General features: G+C 34.9%; 1 long non-coding RNA gene across 2 annotated transcripts in view; it reads right to left on the reverse strand.

Annotated features, from left to right (window-relative positions):
- LOC116154619 (uncharacterized) overlaps positions 1–16816 on the reverse strand; it is a 32679-nt gene extending 15863 nt beyond the window's left edge. The window contains exons 1-2 of one of the 2 annotated variants that reach the window (XR_010377388.1): positions 16482–16816; positions 999–1077 (exon numbers count right to left, since the gene is read on the reverse strand). This is a non-coding gene — a long non-coding RNA (uncharacterized LOC116154619). Of the gene's footprint in view, positions 1–998; positions 1078–12768; positions 13092–16481 lie in introns of those variants that run through there. The other variant, XR_010377390.1, reaches the window with a different exon arrangement.
- Positions 16817–23726: the final 6910 nt, after the last annotated feature.

Genomic DNA, 23726 nt, shown 5'->3' on the forward strand with positions numbered 1-23726 from the left:
ATATTTTAGAAATAATATGTTCTGCCTTTGTGAATAGTGTAGAGTCTCATGACTGGGTCTTTGTAAACATTTTGTAAAGATATAAATAAACCGTTTGTGACTTCAAATTGCAACCATTTTGAAAGATCTGAAAACAGTTTCAGAAAGGAGCTGCCAAATTTACTGCAAGTCAGTACAAAAGGAAACAGTTGTCTCTCAAATACATTTCACAGAACTGTATAGTTAGCAGTCTTTTCAGGTATAAAATAATAGCCTGATGTTTTTGTACATTTTATTTTGATGGCTGGTTATCTATGGAGCCAATGGAGAATCAAATAAAGCTTTGTGAAACTGAAGGGTTTTCAAACCTTCATCTACTGGATAACTGAAAATAATTAATTTATTAAGAAACGAAGTGATTTGAGAATTTTGGATAGTAGTTAGCTATTTTCCCTCTTGCTACAGGGTTTAAAAAACAACCTGTGAGTCCATATTTTTTACAGATTTCATTTGCATTATACAAAGTGATGTTATTATTAGACAAGCAAGTAAATTATTACATATATCACATGTAGGGCAAGAGCCTGCTTTTTCTCTTATATAATATATATCTTGAATAAAATCCGGTAACAAATTTGATGTAGGCCTCAAAGTATCTGTATTACTTCAGACTACATCAATAAAATGAAATCTTCCTAGTTTTGTGCCGTGAATTTTTTTCAGATTATTGTTCATAAATTGATGGATGCTAAAATGAAAGTGGAATAGGTGTTCAAGATTTATTCTACTTTGCTTTCTTCACAGTGGAAAATATGGCTTCTTAGCTTGAAGGGAAGGATACTTTTCTCTAACTCCATATTGTGATATCTTTTCTCAGGGAATTTTTTCAGATCAAGGAGGTTTAAACTGATTTGTTTTAAGGGGTAGTATCCAACTGAGTTTCTGTAATACCCCATTTTTTTCCCCCTGTGAGAAGGAAAGAAGGATGATGAGAAGTGGATGATAAGCAAATTAGTTACCTTGAAAAACAAAAGACCATTCCTGTAATTTGGGGGTAGGCCGTATCAGTACCAAGTAGCAACTATTCCCATGGGTCTTCTGAAATAGAAAAATAGGAACTTAGTATGCGGTTACCTTATGCATCATGACTGTGGTGTATCAGAATGACAAAGTGAGATGGAGGGTCTCGATGGGGTTAACTCCCAAGACAAGAAGATGAAGCAGTAAAGGACCTAAAGATTCATCCAAGGAAAGCGTGGCCTTTTTCTTGGTGTCTGGTAAACTTTCTTCGTGCTCCCACCTTTGCCCTCCCCTGCTCCTACTCTACACTCTGCTGAAGTAAAGCCATCCATCACTTTATGCGTGTCTGCTTCCCAAATCTAGTCAGAAGTGACCAAGATATCTTCTTTTTGTGAAGCACAGCACTATTAGTCTACAAGAGCAGATGGGCAGCTCAGTTTGAACAAAATGTCAAGCTAACTGCAGATCTTAACCCTATCACCCCTGAGAATGACTAGTCTTAGACACAGCTGCTACAGTTACTCATCTGAAGTTAGACCAGGAACTCTTTGGATCTCAATTTTTGTAGTCAAATTTAAAGCAAAGAAAGACAATGATAAAAAAGTTACTTTGACTTAGTCTATTTGGCATGAAACTCTGAATTGATTCTCTATCTGCTTTACAGCTGCCTATGAATACCTTCCTGGCAAAGTTCCTGCATCTTCTTAAACTCTATGTCCAGACAACCATCATTTTTCACCACTAATTAACCCTCCTCTCCAAGTTCTATATTTGTGCCAACTACACTACTATCTTCCCTATTTCCTAAGTGGACTATTTTGGTGTTATTTCTTCTTTCAGATATGCATATCTTCCAAAAGCCTGGACAATCATCCTTTGCAAGAACTCTTAGATTTATACCTTCCTCCCCATTCTCATTGTTAGCACTGAGATGTAGGCTTCTAACTCACAGGTACTAAACCCTTCTACCTGGTGTTTGTCTCTAGTCCCTTTTTGTTTTATCACATTTGCTCATAGAATAGACACAGTATCTAGTATTCAATGATGTTAAAAGCTTGGGCAGCAAGAGATATCCTGTTGGTTTTATTATCTGGATTTGCGAGAGATTATATGGTGACAATGAACAAGTTGGGGAACCCTATGTGCCCCAGTTTCTCTATCTGTTCCCTGAGGTTAAAGATCTATCTCAAAGAATATCTATAAGAATTTTAAGGAAATTTCTTTAAAATATTTCTCATATGAGAAGCACTGCATGTGTTTGTTGTTTTATTGTTGTCTGTTATATAGCAAAAAATTCCACTCTTGTGCTGACTGATTAAAGTCTAGTAGTTTTCTGCCAACTATTGGATACAAATCCTTTAGTCTGATTTTATAGACTTTCTATTATATCATCTTTTTTAGCCTAATTAGTCTTAAATTTCCCCCTTAGCTACAGATAAACACTTAGCTACAGTCTCTGCTTTTCCCTAGAAACCAGTACCCAACCCCAACTTTGTGAATGTTGTCCCTTGTTTAGAAATTCAACCCCTTTCTTTTATAATTGGACATTACCTCAACTACTTCACACAATATTCTTGGATGAATCCACCCCATGGTGGTTCCTCTAGCATTCCACATCTTTAAAAAAATTAAACATGCAACTTGTACTCTAATTCTTTCCACTGATTTAGAGATTTCTAATAACATTGCTCTCTAGCTTTTGTGTTTATACAGGTCTTCTCAAACAGGTTATAAGTTCCCTGAGGGCAGGAACCATGCCGCCTGCCTTCTTTTGTAATTCTGCAGGGCCTGGAATTGTAAAGGAGACAGTAAGTGATTAATAAACACTTGTCTAATTTAGTGGACTAATGGTTTGGAAGTTTTTTTATGTAGATTCCTTTGTATATACATTCTTGGAAAGAGTCCAAGGCAAAGGGAAAATAAAATTCAATTCACTTTGTCTTTGGCTTTTTACAGCCTAAAATAGCTAATTGAAAATAAAATTCCCTATTTAAGAAACTGGCAAACTAAAGAGAACAGTGTCAAGAAAAGAAGTTTCTAGAAGATATTTTCTTTAACTTTGTGAAAGGACCATTTTCCTTTTTCCCCTTATAGTTCTCAACCACTTGCCAATCCACTCTTTTCACTTTCGTTCCCTCCTCTAACCAAACCCTACACAATTCTACATGAATTTTGGAATTCATGGGTTTGGAAACCATGTTTTTTGGTTTGGGTTCCTTCCCAACAACTTCCAAGCTCTTGCTACCTGTTCTCGCTTTTCCTGCAGCCAAGCTACATCGCCCCTTTCCTGTTCCTTGAACACACCATGTGCAGTTCTGTTTGCCTTGAATATTCTTCCTCTGACCCTTCTCTCTGCTTTTTCCTTGTATTCTTCCAGCTAAACTCAGGGGTACCATTTCAGGGATCACCTCCATGACTACCCTGTTCAAGGAAAGACCTTCTTCTTTTCCCATCATCCTCTGTCATATGACTCTGTTTTTTTCCATTAGAGCCTGACCACAGCCTGAAATCATCACGTCTACAGTTTTGCTTTCTTGTTTATCGCTGTCTTCCTTCACTGGAGGGTGGGACCTTAGTTTCCATGCTTATCATTGTATTTCTTGTACTTTACAAGAGAACCTGATATACAGTGGGCACTCACATTATAACTAAATGAATAATGAGCTTATAATAGTAAGTTTAAGCTACAAACACATGAATTATCTATTGCCTTGTAAAATAAATATTCCTAAAAGAGGTGTAGTGAGGTGGGGATATGAAATGCTGACCGTGTACATAGTTTCCACAGAGAGAAAAGGGGTCTGGAGTGAAGTTAGTCTCATATAATAACCCAATTACTTTGATAAAACAAGGTTTCATTTCTCCCCAGCTGTGAAAAGACTAATGGATCCTGGGTATACGTGTTTTTCTCCCATGCATTTCCTGTCTATAGTCTAACAGATGAAATGAAGAGAATTATTTTAATAGCTGCTTATGTTTTCAAGCAAAAGTAAAACATGTCTTGCCCTCAGAGCTTGCCAGTGTTTCTGACTCACTCTGCCAGTTAGTGTAGAGAGGAAATAAAATTCACCTCTGCGACTTCTGCAGACTCTCATAGATATGGAAACAAAACAGTGTCTTAGTTTATACTGTAGGAATTTACATGATGACATTTAATGTATAAATGATGCATTCCTACTAATCTAGGGAGATGCGTATACTTCCTTCTTTGCTGTGTTTATCTCCTGCTGTCAGCTCTCCATTTCTCCCAGTACACAGTTCTCCAGCTCCAATAAAAAAAAAGTCTGGTGTTTGTTCTTTTCTCCATGTCTTGGCTGATGTTATTTCCCTGGCCTACGTTTACCAATTTTATTTCAAGGTCTGGTCCAAGTCCTATGTTTTCTCTGAATTGTTCTGTCCTAATCTTAACTTTTGTATTTTTTGCTTGTGTCCTTAATCATGTGATGCCAAAAGCTTCCCACTTAAAAAAAGAAGATCTCTATGTGTTCCTCTTCTAATAAGGATTTAAAGGTTCTCTGGGGAAGAAACTATTCCCTCTAACTTTTTCAACCCCTCCAGCTCCTAGCACTGTCTGAACCCATCATGTGTGGATGCTCAGTAAATATTTGCCCAATGGAATTGGCTTGTAAGAGTTCATGGAGAGACTGGAAGACAGAAATCTACAGTGCACGGTAAAGCTCAATTAGGCTGGTGTTTCTAATCTTCTTGCCCTATAATCTTTGAAGAAAGAGTCAATGAAGTTATACAACTAACCTTTTTTTCTTATAAAATCAAAGTGTCAACAAGAATGACCAAAGGATGATAATTTGTACTAGAAGAAGGGAACCTTTTAGCTGTTAGATCAGTGAAATTATTCTCTTTAATTGGCATCTCTAATTGTGCGACTTTCACTTTCCATGGAGAAATATACACCCAGTCGAGGAGACACAGCAGGAGCTGAAGAGATCTTTGGCAATAGCATGTATTAGAGAAACACGGTCATATGGATTAAAGCAGAAACCATAGTATGTGTCTATCTTACTCAGTGTGTACACTTGAGAAACCCACATTCTTGTGCTTCTTTTTGTCCCCGTTCTGGATGCTCAGGAAGACCTGTGTTTGTGCAGAGAATGAATTATTCAACCACTGGTTCCTTTTCAGCTCTCCCATATAGGGAAACATCGTCTCATCAGATGAGGGTTCTAAATTTTGGTGATGGCAACTCTGCTTTACCTTCGTTTCTCTTGGTAAGCAGGAAGTTTCATGCTGCCACGGGGCTCTCCCTGAGCTGAGGTTTTCTGGCATAATATTTTTATTTCTCCACTTCTCATTTACCCAATTCAGTTTTTCTGGTGAGTTTTTTTAAACATATTTTTAATTTCTCTAATTCAATTTCATAAAACTTTTTTCCAAGTAGATGGAGCAAATAGTGTTCATTTTTTTAGAGACAGCCTATCATTATGAGCAAATACCTCATTCTTGATAATCAAAAGTACAATGAAAGGTTTTTTCTTTTTTAAAAATCAGCATCCTTTCCCTGCTTCCATGCCCTAGACCGTGCACGACATGCTGCTTTCCCCTGAGAAGGTGTAACTGCAGCGAAGTCTCACAGCTACTCTGACCTTCAGAAGGAGGGAGGTGGGATGTAGCCTCCCATGTCGCTGTAGCACCTCACTAAGTCAGTGATTGCAACTGAAGGGGCGCAATGAAAATATTAAGGCAACGCCAGTAAGGGAGATAAATTTCAGAGATGAGATTAAAAAAAATGTGTTTGTAATACACTGCCTGAATCCAGTGGCTTAACTGGGCAAGACAGCAGGATACCTACTTCAGGTCTCTTGACAGGCAACCCTGAAGAGAGGGGTTCAGAGAGGGGTTCAGGCAGGGGAAGACTCCAGGCAGGGGAAGACTGATGAAATCTCACGACTCACGAGCAACTCCCATTCTACAGTATTGAATCAGTCCAAGAGAGACATAAACTTCATCTCTGGGAGCAGAAACATCACAGTATCTTCATCTAACCTTATGTTTGCCCATTCAAAATCTCTTTTGCCTAATCTAAACCAGTCGACTGTGGATGAATCTATTTCAGAAGAGGAAATGCCATATTGAGGCTCTTTAGAGTTGAAAAATCTATATTGAAGTAAACATTATAATAAGTATTATTATGCTGATACAGAAATAATTTATACAATATAATGGACCATAAATGATTTCAGGCCAGTAAATTTTCTCAATCACCCAAATTATCTGTTTTCATTGCAGCTTTATATTTTAATCATTTGGGGAGGAAGTTATTCTAAAATGTATTATATAATGATTTACCTTTCTAAACAGAGCATAATGATCATTATATACTCATTTTATTAATGACCCAGAGTCATCAGAATGAGTAATAATTATTATTTGGTGCTATAATACAGAAGTATTATTTGTAGTCTGAAGTGAGCAAAACCTTTTCAGTGACTCATTAGTGCAGTACAGTGGGGAACTCAGTATTCTCATGGTGTGATGTGAGAGAATACCATTCAATAAGGAAGAAGTTGAAAGGTTAAATGATTAAAGCCTGGAGTTAATATTGAGGTGCAAACAACTTATAGATGTACTTGCCTCATGAGACCAAAACTCAATATTGCTCTGTTGATTCAAAGTGCTTCTGAGGTAGCTTCACATTTCCCCTTAAAATTAAAGTGAATGGTTGGAAGTGGGCATAACTGTTACACAAACAACGTCCTCCCCCAGAAAGACGACTCCAGCCCTTCCATTGTTTTCCATCGTTGATTATGTCGAGATGCAGCATTCAGTGAAAATATTCTGCCCCTCTCAGAGTTGAGGTTATTTTTCACTTATTCTTGGAAAGTCCCCATATTGTTCATCAGCATCACTAAAGCTGTTTTGGTTGAATGTTAGTTGTGGGAATACTTTCAATTGTTCTTTAGCTCTGGTGTAGTTTTGGGTGATAAGCAGGCAGTTTCATAAAGGCTAATAAACAAATGTCTCTTGATGGAAAGGACGTTGCTTTGCTGGACTAATTCCCCTTCTCTCAGTAGAACTGGAAAATTTTAAATAGTGGTGCACACCAGTGGAATTTGTTATGAACCTGATCCAACAGATTTGCTGCAGAAACCAAATTATTTCTAATTTTAACTGTTCAGGAAGTTTTTCTGACCCAATGTATTCATTCAGTGGTTAAGAACGTAGCATTCAGATCTCACCACACTCATTCCAAATGAAGGAGCATTGCATCCTTTCCAGATTGCATTCCTATTTCCCTCTTTATACCTCTGATCTGATTTGCAATGTCAAGACGTTCCTGGAGAGCAAAACTGCTCTCGCTTTGTACTTAATGGGAGTTAATCTTAGGGAGACAAACAGAAGTAACAATTTGATCAGAGACAACTAAACCCAACAAATAATAGCTCCTAGCTCTTTATCACAGTCCAAGTTGGTCTTTGCTAAGTATGTGGAATCCTGTGCATTTCTCTTTTCCCAAAAAGGCCTATTTTTCTAATAGCATTGCAAAGTGGCCTTGCGGAGGAATGTTCTGTGGCGCTAACTAGTAATAGCTTTTTCTCTGAACTCCAAGCCCTCTTAACTGAGAGACAGATAAAACCCTATCATCTACTTCATTTTCTCTAATTCTTTTTTCCTCTTGCCTCTAGGAAAAAAAAAATTAGAAAATAGTTGGCAGCACATTAAGGACACAAAGCAGAGAAAAATGTAGGTTCCTGAAATGTTTAAGGGAGATGAAAATCATCTACTTTTGGGAACTGCCTAACGGAATTTAGCTGGTGCATTAGTTATCCAAATTACCTCTTGCTTTTATCGCACAGACAATATACAGCTGAATTGTTAAATGATGTGCATTTTTTCCCCCAAGAGCAAGATTGGACACTTAATCAGGTCAATAATTATTCACGCATTAGCACAGTCTTCTTCTTAAAGTGTAACGGTGACTCACTGGGGATATAGTCATTATTACTGATTAGCAGGAAATTATTTTTGCGCATCAGTGGTTCATGTGAAAACAGCTAAATTTATTATGCTGAGTTATTTAACAGTTGGATCATGTGAGAACTCTGGTGTTACTGTTCTGATTAAGTCTCTATACATTTACCAGTAGATAACTATGGAAAACCTATACTGCAGAGTTACTGTTACAGCTGAATTTTGCTATGAACCGTCCTACTTTCTGAAGTTTCAGTACTTGCCTTAGACATTCATAATGTACTTCCACGATAAAGTCCTCTATAGGTAAATTTATTTGAGAAAGAAATGGGAGCAAAAAGGTAAAGAATATAAAAAAGAGTAGAAGATAAAATATGAACATAGAGAATAAGAATATAAAAGAGAGAAAAAAGTGAATAAGAAAGATGGAATGAGAGAGATACAATTTCACTGTTTGAATTGTTAATTGGATAATATTTGATGAAATATCTGAAATTCCCCTTGGTTGGTACAATTAATTTTTAATATTGGAAATAAAAGACCAATCCTGCATTTCATTTCAATTACTTTTACATAGAAAATATTCCAAGAATCTTATTAAAAAATTCTAAGATTATGCCATAAATATATCAGCATATATTGCTAAAAGGTAAGGATTCCTTTTTAAACACAGCCACGATATTATCATATCTAAAAAAAATTAGAAATAACCCATTAATATTATCAGATATCAAGTCCATGTGCAAATTTTCCCAGTTACATAATAGCTTGTTTACAATTGGTCTGTTTAAATCAGTATACAAGTAAGGTCAAAACATTGTATTTATTTTGATATAACTCTTTAGTATCTTTTCATCTTGAGGTTACCCTTCCTAATAATATTCAATTTATTTGTTGAAAACGAGATTATTTGTATTGTTTGATCTGGTTTAAGCTTGATACTTTTGGCAAAAACGCTTTATATGTGGTGTTGTATCTTCCATTGGGAGACATAATCTCTGGTTTTCTCTCCTGAGATTATCAGTCAAGTAGTTTGTTAACTTCAGCGTTGGTTTTATGTGGGAGAGACATGTTAAACACTTGGTTGTTTCTCTTTCTTTACTACTTTCTAAATAATGAATTAGTTACCAACCATCTTCCAAAGTGATTAATACATTTTTAAATATAGTTTTGAACTTGTAGATTTTCACATATTTGCTTGTCATCAATCCATTGCACTTTTAATTTTTTTGATACACAAATTGTCCATCATTGGCATAAAGAGGCTTTTCAAATTGTCTCCTCCATCCTTTGGATATAACCCTGATAGTCTTTGATGGATTCCTTATAATCAGGTATGACCCAATATCCAGAATCATTTTCAACATTTCCTCTTCTAAACCTGGTGCTAGCCATTGCTCTGATGATTCCTGGTTCCTTTTAGTAGAAAATCATATGTTGAAATAAAAAAATGAAAGCTAGGGCTTTTTTATTTGTTGTTTGGTTGGTTTTAAGCAATATTTCTAGGCTTTTTTCTGTTTTTAGTGGACAAGCTTGTAAATATTATTTTTTAAGAAAAAATAAACCATGTGTTCATAACAACATTTTCAATTTGAATTTACCATTATGGAGTTCCAGTTAATGCCACTGTTTTCATAATTACTTATTTGCTTTTTTACATTTAACATTTATAAACAGCTGCTTTAGGCAGTAATAGTTTTTTCCTCCAGCTCTTTTTTTGTCTTTAAGATAAATTTCACTCTGGAGGAACAAATTATTGTGTTTTTAATCATTTGAAATTATTTTTGTTTGGTAGTTAGGCCAGCAACTAAATATATGGTAAATTTGGTTTTGCTTCTGAATTTTGGGGATTGCAGTTGTTTCATTTGCATATAATTTTACCTTATAATTATAAAATATTTGTATGGCTCAAACATGTACAAAGCAAGTATATTCAGAGAAGTCTAATCTCTGCCATTGGTCCTTCAAACATGTTCCTCTCTCCTCATAGGTAAACATTTTACTAATTTTATGGTTTATCTTCTCATTCTCCCTTTTGAAACTAAACAAGTATTCATAAATGGATAAATGTTGGCATGACTTTCTTTTTTCACTTAATATTATACCCTGAAGATTACTCTACAGCTGTCTATGGGGCTGTTTCTTCTTCTTTTTAACAGCTGCATTGTATTCCATTGTGCAGACTTACTATAGTTTATTCAACCAGTTCTCCATTGATGAAGATGTGTTTGCTTCCAATCTTTAGCTACTACAAATTGGCCTTTATTGAATAGCGTTATGCATAATTTTACCCATATTTTTGTCATTGTATTTTTGGGATAGAGTCTTAGAAGTGGGATTTCTGGTCAAAGAACAAATACATATGTTAAATTTGCTATTATTCTTTTCCACTATTTTGCATTCTTACCTATAATGTATGAACATACTTTTATGCCACTGCTTCACCAACAGGGTATATTATCAACTTTTTGGAATTTTACTATATTGGTAAATAAAAAAACAGTATCTCAATACAGTTTAATTTGCATTCATCTTACTAAGATGTTAATTTTTCATTTTTAATGGGTTTTTGACTTTATTTTTTGGTGGGCTATATGATCATATCTCAAGACTATTTTTATATACAATTATTGTCTTTTTGTGTTCTTTCTTTTTAAAAAAAAAAAACTTTAAAGTGTATTAGGAATTATGGCAGGTTGCAAAACTGACTGCACTTCTTCACTCCTTCCTGCATCCATTCTGTTTACAATATTCTTTTTCAGTTCCTCCTATAAAGATGTGGATTCCATTCCTCCCAAGGTTAGGCTTGGGACACGTCTTGGCCAGTAGGATGTAGCAGAAGTGACTGTGTACCGTTTCAAGCGTAGGCCCCTAGAGACCTTGAATGCTTCTTTCATTTTCTTTGAACCCTGCCTAACTGCCATGTGAGCCAGTCCTGGTTACCCTTCTGAAGGATGAGAGTCCATAAGGAGCAGGGATAAGCCATCTTTGCTAAGGCCTGGCAACACAAGTGAGCCCAGCAGAAACTAAAAGACCCAAATAACCTGTCCAAAATTCCTCAGAATCAGGAGCTAAATTGCTTTTGTCTTAAACTTCTAAATTTTGGGATGTTCTGTTATTCAGCTCATTGAAAGGTAATAGCTCTTTTTCCATGAAGTATTGCAAACATTTCCCCCAGTTTGTATACAGTATTTATAAATGGCTACACAATTTAGGTTTTTTACTTTGCAATTTTACTTTAACTTTGCTATGTACTTTTGCTTTACTTGTCCTTTCTGTTTTATTTTCCACATGCAAACGTGGTTTTAAAGAGTAGCAATCATACTGCACTCTTCTGTTTATATTCTTCCTTTTTAATCTAATTATATCTCATAAACATTTTCATATGTTTCAATATTGTGTTTATAATTACAAATCCTTTTATGTCCTTACTGTAATTTACAAATGCTTTCTTTTTTTGTTGAACATTTATTTTATGTTTGTTGCTGTTATAGATAATGCTGTAATAAACAGCATTTTGCTTTATTGAATTGTTTCTTTATGACAAATTGTCATATAGTTTTTCAAATAATATAATTTGTAATGCCACCACCAGTAAGTACTGCACTCTTCCTAGTTACAGATTTTTAATGTAAGTATGCCTTTTTCTCAAAGTAATTCTTGGAATTTCAAATTTTTTCATCATTTTCTTTGGTATTTAGCTAGGTTCCTAAATAACCTATTTTGCCTATCTTCCTAAATTTCAGGTTTTGTGTATTGACTTCCTACTGTGGAAACTGAAGATTTAGTTCTGTTAAACCCCTTTCACATGCTGATGTTCCCCTCACAGCTATGTGTCATCACCTCTTCCCGCCTAACAAACCCACTTCTTAACATTTAAGTTGAATCATTATTTAGAGTTTTAAATTGTTATGACTATGTGTATATTGTTTAATTCAGAGCCAAATGGAGCACTGTTATTAAATTTTTTGTGTGTGTACAACTTGTTTTTATTTTGTGGAGTTAATTGCCCTTTATTATTGTTGTTATTTTGTTTTCTTATGATCCCTGGCTAAATTTTCCATACTATTTAACACTTCTCAGTCTCATTTTCCACTAAGCCAAAGTTGTCGAATAATCTATTCTATTTTTTGGAATCAGAATTTTAGTACCAGCACCATCCTGTTGTGATTACTGTAGCTTTGTAGTGTAGTCAGAAGTCAGGGAGTGTGCTTCCTTCGGCTCTGTTCTTCTTTCTCAAGGTTGTTTTGGCTATTTGGAGTCCTTTGTGTTTGCATAAAAATTATAAAATGATTTGTTCTAGTTCTCTGAAAAATGCCACTGATCTGAAATAATCTTACTTTGGTAGCATATTGACTTGGAGTTGTAGGTTTACTATTTCTTTTATTTCTTTAAGGACAATAAAATATTTTTAAAAATTTAAATTTTGCTTCTTAAATTGCCTTGGTTGCTTTTTTCCCCTGTAAGTTTTCATTTTTATTTATATTAGAGACTTTCCATAATTGGCTAGTGGTCCTTGGCCTCCCATTTACATTAAGAGTGAGGTGCTGAGTTTACTGGAGCTCTGTTTTCTCAGGTGGGGCGTTTATTGGTGTGAGAGCTCAGTTTTCTCCTTGTGTTTGAGGGGATCCCCTATTGTCAGTATTGGTGGGATTTTTTTTTTCCCTTTTGATCTGTTTTATTTTTTCTTCCATAGCCTGCCTGGAGATTTAGACCTGGATGTTATTAGTCTAGGCACCAGGAGAGGGAAAGGGCTCATGAACTGAATATTTAGTCATTGAGTTATCACTTAAATTTCATTTTTAGTACCTTACTTACCTTTTCCCCTCACCTGTGCCTTACCTTCTTAGATGAGATGCTCTGTTATCCAACTTTCCAGAGGATAAACCCTTCATCTTTAGCACGGGTAAGAGAGAGATAATTACTGGGCTGTTTGGGATGAGAGAGGATATAGCAGTTCTTTTTAAAGACTCAGCCACTTATCCTGTTTTCTGCTCTACCTTGCACCTTCATAGAAGTAACTGATCCCTGCAATTTCTCTGGCTCCTGTGGTGTGAAACTGCTAGAGTCTGGTTTTTAATCCCCCTTCTCATCACGCACAAGCATCTTCCATTCAGGTCTCCTAAATCATGCTGCCTATTTGACTTCCAGTTTCTAAAATTTAATTAACATCCCTACATTGCTCTAGCTTTCTTTGACTTTGTGAGTCTATCCTTTTTGAATTGCTACAGGTTTCGTGTGTGTGTGTGTATTTTAGATGGAAAAGAAATAAATGCATATATTAAATTCACAACACTTGACCAGAAGATTCTAAGTAGATTTCTTTCATAAGCAAAAATCAGATGCTAAAGAATCCTTCCATGGACAGACCAGATAATAAAGCCTTTAGTGGGAATGGAAATTCTGCATTTATATTAATTCTCCCTGGACTTTTTCCTATATTTATTCTTCATAGATTGGCACTTAGTAGGATTGGTTTATTCTAGAGTTGTATATTTTTCTGTTCTCCCTCTCTTACTGTACTCAGTATTAAAAATGTGCTGATACTATTTTATCCTACATGCCTCACCTTTAACTCTCTTTCCATGGATAAGATCAATATTATCTAAATATTATAAACCTTGTTGCTCACATTCCGAATTCTAGTTCTGTGTTCTGTAACTTGGCTGAGTCCACTTATTGAATCTGTGCTCCTGAAGTTACTCTACTACAATATCTATTTTCAGAAATACCACTTTTTCGTCTCCCTTTGAAATTTTATTTCCTTTCTAACATAATTTATTTTAAGATAATAAATGTACTAAATATTTATATAATTTATGTTTTATTAATTATACACACAAGTTATTCTATCCCTGTATTTTCCTTTGTACCTAAAAACAAATTGTAAGAGCTTAGCAAGTGTGAAACATTGAAGACAGAGGGAGAGCAAGAGTGTGGAAAGATTAGGGAATGAGAACTTATCAGGCACAGAGATGCACAGAAAGAAAAACAGAAGAAAAATAACAAGGTAGTCATCATGGGTAGAATTACCCACTGATGTAAAATAATGATATTTGTTTTCATTTAACTATATCACATAACATATAAAACTTGACTTTTTTTTTCCCCTTCTTTCAAGATGAACTGTTGGAATATTATTGCTAAATGATATAGATTGGTACAAAGTCACTAGTGAAATCCAGAACTTCATACCTAACAGAGTGCTTTCTTAAAAAGTTCATATAAATGGGACCAGAAGACAGAATATATTGCAATATATTCTGTTCCTAATGTCCATGGAACACAAGTAAAGCATTTGCCAAATGTCAAAATACCAAATAGGTTACTTGAAATGAAGAACTTCTTTCTGAAGATGTTTATACAATTTTATGCTAACATCCCTCTGCTTGTGAAGCTCTCTGGAGGGAAAAGAGTTCACAAAATTACCTATAGAAGTCTCTTTAATATACTTGTCATTAAAATTTTTTCAGTAAATTGCTTTGTTATGAAAAGCACTAAGTAAAATGCCTATCTATCCTACAATAGCTTTAAAATGAAACAAAATGAGTTATACAGGTAGAAAGAAAAACAAACATATTCAAGGTATGCTTTTAAGTAAATAAAAGATGATTAAATGCCTCCTGGCTCTGTTGCTGGTCCAGTATGATCAAAAGCACTGTTATCTAGTTTGAGAATATCTGCTTGTTCTTGAGTGGATGACAGTAAAACCTGAAAGAATGTCCTTTGTGTTTCCATTTGGAAACTTGTTCTATGACTTCACCTTCCACCCCTTTTGTTTTTGGACAAGCAAATCTATTTTCCTTCATATATTTTTTTGTTTGTCTAAGTCAAGAATCAAAACCCTAGATTCTTGAAGACAATAGGTTCATAAATCAACCAGGCTTGGGAAATGGATATTTTAACTTTCTACTTCTTTCCTTATAATATTTTTAATTTTAATCCTGGTGGCACCTTGCCCCTGGTCACCAAATCATTTGCTTTATAGTGATTCAACTTAAGATACTATGTTTTCATTTTATACATATAAAAATTTCCAGAAAAGATATATAAAAACATTCACACTTTTTAGGGTTTAATATTCTAAGAGAAAAAATAATGTACAGTGTTGTCCTCCATTTTCATTTGTCAAATATTTCCTTTACTCTTTATCCTTCCTAAATTCTATCAGTGCTTTCCCCCCGCCTGCTGGGCTGTCTGCTCCAATATGAACAGGGATTCTATTTTAGTTCACTGGTATATCCCAAGCATTTAATAACCTATCTTTCAGATAGTAGTCACTCAGTAAGTAATCAATTATAAAATGCATGGGTCCTGCCCTTTCATAAAGGACACATGATACTTGCTCTTTACTTTTCATACTTTGTAATACTGATTTAACATTTTTAAATTACTGGAGTTGAAAATGAAAAAAAAAAAAAAAAAGATTGCTGAGTTGCTTTTTCAACCAGAGTGATACATGTTCAGTGAGTAACAATAACAGGACTACCTTATTTCACAGATTTAAAAAATAATTTGCCATCTCCCCACCCCTACCACACACATGTTAACATGTCTGATATCTGATTAAGGAGCATGACTACAATTAGTTGAACTCCTATTGCATGTTAATGCACATGAAGTCTTATTTTTTTCTATTTTTCAGATGAGGAAATTTAGGTCCAAAAGTTAAGCACCTCACCAGAGTTATGTATCTAGTAAATGGTGGTATCTGAGCGTTATTGTTCTGGCCCAGAGATTGCGTTTTTTTTTTTTTTTTTTTTTTTTACATAAATTAAAGATACATCTAGGCAACCGTACTCAATATCTTGTAGTAACCTATAATGAAAAATAATTCGAAAAGGAATCATTATGTATATGTATGCTGTACACAAGAAATTCACATATCATTGTAAATTGATGATGTGTCAATAAAAAAAGAAAAACTAAGATACATCTATTGACCATGTGTGAAGTACACCTGGACAGAACTCTGAAGTTGTAGAAATAGAATCATATATGCTGGAGTTGGAAGAAAATTGAGAGAGCATCTATTCCAATTCCCTTATTTTGTAGATAAGAAAAGAATTCCGGTTAGGTTAAGTGCTCTAGGTAATAAATCTAGAAATTTGCAGACATAGAGCTAGGTCAAAAATCATGTATACTTGTAGTAACAAATTCAAATACTACAGAAGTATATAAAGAAAACCCCCAAATCTCACTATGCCCCATCCCGGACATATTCTACATTTCATAGATAGACGATACATCCTCCAGTTTTCAAGTAGCACTCAAAAATAGGGTTCATGATGCAAGATCTATAAAGCTCATTCTTAAAATTATTTTGGAAGTCAAAAGGAACATATTAGTGCACATAGAATCTTCTGTTACCTTATTAAGGGAAGATGAATTGATGAAGAAAATGGAAGACTTTCAAAATATCTATTATGTACTAGGAACTCTTCATGCCTTAACTCATTTAACCTACATCACAAAGTTTTGAGATGAGAACTAGCTACCTTTATTATCATTTTATGAACGAGGTAACAAGAATTTAGAGAGGTCTGGCAACTTACCAAAAGTGTAAGGATGGAACAGTTGAGGACTTGGGCTCTGTGGCAGTGAAGATTTGGGTCATTCAAACCCTGGTTAATTGAGGTTCTGGCTGATGGTAGAGGTAATAACTAACGGTCACTGGAAGAAGGAAGCCAAAGGTATTAGTTAAAGTCCCTACGCCAATTATAGAAATGAGGACTGTAGAAGCTTTGCATAATGTTATTTGTTTTCTCTATGTTTGTGTGTGTGTATATGTGTGTGTGCGTGTATATGTGTGTGTGCACTTGTTTGTATGCTATTTTCTTTATCTCTTGGCTTCTTCTCCTTGTGTCATATGCGTATTATTAGTAGCTAAATTTACAATTTAGCTTTTAGGGGACTCTTACTATTCAGTAGGACTCTTACTGAATTTGCCAGTGATGGATACAAAGACTTTTTGGATTGTCTCATTTTGGGGAAGGAATAAAATCTTTTTTAAGAAGCGTAGCTATACACTGTTACATAGTGATATAAAGTATTTTATTGTATGGGAGTTAACATGTGAGCAGCAGGGAACATGTAGAAGTTAAGAGTCAAAGGCATGGACTGTGCTCCTTAGCTATCTATTGCATATCAGCTCCAAATTAACCTTTTTGCTTGCTCTGTGAAAATGGATCTGAGCCCTCTGGTGACTGGCACAGTGTTAAGCTTTGTCAGTCCAGAGGCGTGGAGAGAGGAATGCGGAAGGTAGGGCTTTATTTTCTGGTTTTGGAGTGCTCGATCAGCAGTCTCCCATAAGGGATGGCTTCTTCCTTGCTTGGCTTCTGCAGCTCCTGAAGTGTGCAGCTGCTTCGGCAGTTCCCCGCCTGCAGTGCACGGCAGCCAGCAGCACGCAGTGGCCAGCAGCTTCCACTTGGGTGGTTTCTGCAGCACCTCCCCGTGAACAGCTTTCCCAAGCACGTTAGAGCACAGATTTCCAGCAAGTTCTGCCAGCTAGGTACCACAGCAAATTCTCTGCCATTTACCAGTCATGGCTGTGCCCTCTCCTTTAAGATCTGTTTCTTAGTCCGGAGGGACTTAAATCTGGAGGGATGGCGGGGAGGCATTCTTTAAGCTGTTCTATCTCAGTCCTAAGGACAGTGACTGCTTCTCATATTCCTATACGTTTTAGAGTTCTCTCTACTTTTCATTAGCCAATACCTCCTTACTCCAGTCCCTCATTGTAGTTAATAATTCACTCATTAATCTTTCCCTTTTCAAATTACTGTGTGGTTTCTCCTGATTAAACTCAAGACTGTCTGACCTCAATGTCCATACTTTTAGACCATTACCGTGTGCTACCACTGCTCCTTACCATTAACAGGGGTAAGTTAAAGCTGTTAATGATGTGGCTTTGCATAACTTTTAAAGATAAACAGCTAATACTTCTAATTGTAGAATCGTAGAATTTGAGGATGGGGAAGGACATTAGAAATGATTTAATTCAGTCTTCTTTTATTGAGGTGTGGAAACTGAGGCCCAAACAACTTTAAGAATGCTGAGATCCCTGTTTTATCCATTTTTGTATCACCATTGCCTACCACAGAGTCAGTGTTCAATAAGTGTGAATTGAATTGAAGTAAGTGAATTAACTTAGAAAATATTTATTGAGCACTATGCTTGTAGCTACAGATGGAATGATGATTTAGACAGACATAATTTTTCTCCCTCAAGAGATCTTCAGACAAGTAGCAAATCTAAAATCAGAATTATAACTTTGGTTAAACCTAAACCCTCATAGTTGTGGCTGTAGTCACCAACCTGAATTGTGGATTGAAATCAGAAGCTGGTTTTCTTTGTGCACTCTTTATACTTGTGTCTAAATTTTCATAGGAAACAGGATCGTGTGGACATGATTAAATTTAAATTAATTTAACTCTGATGTGGTTATTATAACCTGCTATCTTCCAGAACAAGCTTTGTATAGTTACCTCTAAAAGCTCAATTTCTAAAACACATGTTCATGGTTTTACTTTTTCTTTTATGGGGATATTATTTTTATGCAAGAATCCCAAACTCTTTTTAGATTTTAATTTAGCAGGAACTTTCTACTCCACTTCCTAGAATGATAGGTGACAGGAAATAAGGCCAACCTTGTGGGGTCAGTTTGTGAAATACCTTGAATATTTAGCTTACGGGATTTTAATAACCTTGGCTGTTTTGGTTTATGAATTCTGAAAACCTTAAGAAATTTAATAGATGTCTATGTTTAGCATATCTTCATGGAGATATTTCTCTGATAATATAGCTTGTGACAATCTAGACCATTTATATTGTTAATGTTAATTCACCACTCTCCCCTGTTTGCAAGAGATATTAGGACATATTTGAATCCATTAAGTTTATTTAAGAGAAATTTCAGTTGCATTTTAATCAAACATATATATTTTAAAAATTCTGGGCACAGAGTTAGAGGCATTATAATTTTGCCATCTTCATCAGTGGTTGTGCTCTCTCTGTAATTCATATGGATATCTTGCCTCTTATCGTTGGGGGAGAGTTAAGTAGCAGAACTTTTCAAAAAAACTTGGAATAAATCTCACCTTTTAAAGAAAATAATTTCTACTAATTAATATATTTAAGATAGAGGATTATGTTTCTGATAAAAAGGTTTTTTTCTTATGTAAAATGCATTCGTGGATAGGCAGACTGAAGGAAATCAGTAAGTGGCTCCTGCAATTTCATTTCATTATTTGAAAATAAATTGAAAAGCTAAGAAAAGTGAACAAATAATCTTTATCAAATAGTGGTTTTAATAGCTCTTGTTTCTGGTAATATCTTCTTGTGAAATTATAATTTTAATCATTCACTTTGTGTCCAGTATTATCTTTTTATTTACATTAATACTCATATCCATGACATAAATGTAATATAGGACATCATGACTGTTTTGAAAAGTACCTCCTTTTCTGCTTTCCCTTTCTCTTCTGCCTTATATTTCTGTATCTGTCTTGATGATTCTCATTTCATAAACTCAATTCCCCTCGCACATACTCACTCCTTGCCTGTTCAGACCTTCTGCTGACCTCTAAAATTCATGGCAGACAAATTTTACACAAATATAAGAGAGTAAGGATTTGGTCCTTTGCTTTCACTGGTCCCTCCAAAGGTCATTTCTTTTATGGCAGTACTTTAAAAGTGCTCACTGTTTTTTTAAAAGCATGATTTAAAAGTACTATGGGTAAAGTGCTAAAAATAAAAATTGACTGTATCTGTATACATGGAGAATCACATGTACTGCCTTAATGTATTTTCTTCTAATTTTTGTCTATGCATTTTTGAGATATAATTAGGATTATACTTTATAAAAATTAGTACTTTGTAGCTTTTATTTTATATTCTATTAAAAAAAATTTCCCACCAGTAAGTAATCTTCAAAGACCTGATTTTTAATAGCATGACGTTTCATCATATAGAATAGTGACTTTTAGGTGCTAACGTAAAAGGATTTCCAAGTAATCATACAGTGATGGAGGTGGGCTGTCCCATAATGAACCACGGGAGCAGTTGGCATGTTGCATGTACTCCGAGGAAGGCAGCAGACAGGGCCGCTGCCTGTTGCATTCCTTACCAGCAAGAACATGCTCCTCTTGTGTGACTGGCCTGGAGGGACCGCAAAGGGAGAGAGACAAACCGGCCTCACAGGATTGTTTCATTCCATGAAGAGTGGAAGAGGCTGAAACTTGTCTTCCTCTCTAGCATGATAATTGCTAACTATGGAATCCGTAAAAGGAACAATGAAAATTTAAGGCGATTGTATAAATTTATGGAATATCCATCATTCAAAAGTAAATCAATACTATATTTTGATCTTAATGCACTAAGAACGATGCAATTCTTGGTTAAATTCTTTTCTTCAATTAATCCCCCTCCCAATTTTTACAATGAGGTGATAGCCACCAAAGTGACCTTCAAGTTGCCAATGTGTCTGAGTTACTGTAAATGGCCATTTAAGATGACAATTAAGCGTGACATCTCTTAAAAATGTCTAATTTTCCTTAAAATCTAAACTCTTCCTTTGAGTAAAAATGTTCACAGTAGCCAATCCGATGTTAAGTAGAGAGGGATTTTTCTAGGTTAGGGAGTTGTATTTTTCTCTCTAGTAATAACAGTGGGCTGCATTCTCTAACCGGGTTTATTGTTTTCAGTAACGTAATGATGTTGGCCAGTAGGCATCAACATGGTACAGATCAGTGGAGGTTGGTGACTATTTTGAAGTCATCTATTTTGCATATTTTAATATGTCATAATAAAAAGACCTGTGACTAATATTTAGATTTGAAAAGCCTTTTTATATGAAAAGATTATTGATTATTCTGGCCCTAGAGTGTACAACTACATAAGCTACTTTGAAAGTAAATGTTAAATGAAATGTTTACGTTATCTGTTTAGATGACAGAGCAATTTAATGGCTGTCATGAAACATATTTGAAATTATTGTTTTGAGACAATGCTCTATATTTATATAATGGTGATATTTCATCTTTAATAAATATTTGAGCTATTTGACTCCTGATGAGCATCTTTTATTGAAATTTACCCAGATTTCTAAATGTAGCAATTTTTTTTTCTGAGGTTGCAGTCATACCTTGACTGTAATTTTGGCTTAAATTTTTTTGCATAATCATTTTGAAGTTGATGTAATGAAGAAAACAAAGAGCACATTTGTGTGGGAGAGAGACACAGAGAGAGAGAGGAAAAGAAGGCAGTATTTTAAAATAGAGTTTGATGGTTTACTAGGAAAAAAAACTTGCCCTTAAATGTTAACCAACTACAGTAACAACTCATGCAGGGTTTTAAAAATTATTATATGTTTATTCTTTATCACTTGTATAGTGTGTAATAACTTTACCAGATGGACATATTTATTTGTTTTCTGCAAGATTCACTTTTGGGACCAATCATTTCACTGCAGCAGTGAATCTCTGTTTTTAAGATATGTGGTCAGAGTAATACATTTTTAAAAATTTGCTTTCTAGCTGAGACTAATTGCAATCTTCAGTTAAAAGTGAAAAATAAAAATAAAAAAACAAGAAATACATTTTTGCTAGTTAGACTGCTGTGTGAAACTATAAACTTTAGAGCATGAGTGAATTTTCAGATCATGTCGTTCAATATTCTTCCTTTTACAGCTAAGGATACTTATGTCCAGAGAGGTGGCCTGACTTTCATAAAAGCTCCTTCAAGATATGGTTGGGAATGAGATATGAGGCCTTTGCAGTCTTGGGCAGTTCCTTGGCTGTAAAGATAAATTTGTTCTCATTGTTTTGTTTATTGTAAGTCCTTGTGTATTTGTAGGTCCGTGCAACTAAGTGCTTTATCACAGCACTTGCACTTAGTATCTGTTTCAAATAATATGCACGATCAACATATACAAATATTTTCATTTTCTGTTAGGTAAATTTCTCTTTAAAATTGTAATTTAAAAAAAAACCCAGAATATTTTCAAAACAGTGTCTTGTCAGTATCAGCATGAAGAAATAGGAAGATTTTGTTGTCATCCAAGAGCAGATAGCATTACCCTATGATTACAGCAAATAAGCAACTAGGAATGCTGATCAGGTCCTCTTCTAAACACGGCTTGAAATTTTTTAAACGACTTGGGTAAGTCCCTTAAGCCATTAGCACTTGTATTTCTTTATTGCAGAAAGGTGATAATAGCTGTCCTCTGGCTGTTAACCTTTAACCAATGTGTTGTGCACACATCGATTTCTCTTTAATTGAAATATTTAGTTCCTTGATGAGTCTGTGTTCATGACTGGGCTGAATATTTTTAATGTCCTCCCAGTGGGGCTATAGAAAGACTGAAAAATAGATGAAAATTCATTCTCAAATTGAAATTTTTATTATTGCTGTGAACTTTTCCTAAGAATCATTTGATCAAATGCAGCTAGCTGATGGGAAAGGTTACCCCTAGAATGGAATTCTATGATTATCTACGTCAGTGGCTTTTAAACTGTGGTCCCCTGACCTGAAGCACCGTCACCTGGTCACTCACTAGAAAGCAAATGCTTGGGTCCTACCTGAGGTGTACTCAATCAGAAATTAGAGTTGAGGCCCAGCTCTCTGTGTTTTAATGAGCTCTATACAAAATTTTGATTTATGCTAAAGTTTGAGAACCACTATTCTAAATTAAAAGAAGAAAGATAAATAAGATAAAGTCATGGAAGTCAAACCATCTCAGACTTGACAACAGAATTTATGCTGTATTGGATATATATTTTTGTATGTTCACTCAAGGAGACAAGAGACTTTGTATTAAGCCCACTTGAACTTCTTGTTCTAACTTTAGATTATCACTGAAAATGTTGAAAGAAGTCAGGAAATTTTAAAGTTTTGATAGCCAAGCATTAAGGTATTGAAAAAAGCAGAGGGAAGTCATTAAGGAGAATACGATTGCTGCTGAGATGTTGGTATCAGAAATCTAATAATTTGTTCAGTGTACAAATAAAAGCTGAGAAAGTACAGGGCACGCTACAAGATTTAGCCCAGTTTTAAAAACTCTGATCATCTGAGAGTGCTACTCTTGTTCAGCATTTGTTTTTATAAATAAAAGTGTGATTTGATACTAAAATAATGATAGTCTTGAGGTTTAATTTAGTTCGAGATTAAGGAAATCAGAGAAGCTAGAAGGTTTTGTTTCATTGCGAAAGATTTATAGAAAGTTTTATACTGGAAGTACATTTTTTTTGTAGTGGATATAAATTTTTTTCAGGGAAGAGAAATTATAAAATAGAGTTAATTTAGTGCTGGACAGGACTGTGTTTGTAGTTGTGGAAGTTTGAACTATGTTGCTGATATTGGCATGGAGGAAGAAATGATACTGGCAAATGTGTCCAAGGCTGGGTTTGAACATTGCTGGCTGTACACCAGTGGTTCTCAAAGTGGTTGTTTTGGAGAGATCAAGGCAAGGTGGTGAGTTTGTCAGAATTACCTGGATATCTTATATTACACTATTTGTGTTCCTCAATATCTTACATTCTCCCAACATCCATTTCACAGGCCACCCATGAAGAACATAATTCTTAGATTGTGTGAAATCTAAAATGAATTGGTCTTTAAGAATAAGTCTTAGTTATGTGTATTGTTATCTCATCTGTAATATTTGTGTAGTTATCCAGTGTAGGTGGAAATATTACATATCAGCTAAACTTTAGTGTCATGTGTTTCTATGAAAATAGAGGAAGAAGGGAAGCTTAATTATTGTACATGGATTTCATCATCTCTTTTGTAAACTATGAGGATTT

This window comes from Camelus dromedarius, chromosome 2 (assembly GCF_036321535.1).
Source record: "Camelus dromedarius isolate mCamDro1 chromosome 2, mCamDro1.pat, whole genome shotgun sequence".
Taxonomy (NCBI): Eukaryota; Metazoa; Chordata; class Mammalia; order Artiodactyla; family Camelidae; genus Camelus; species Camelus dromedarius.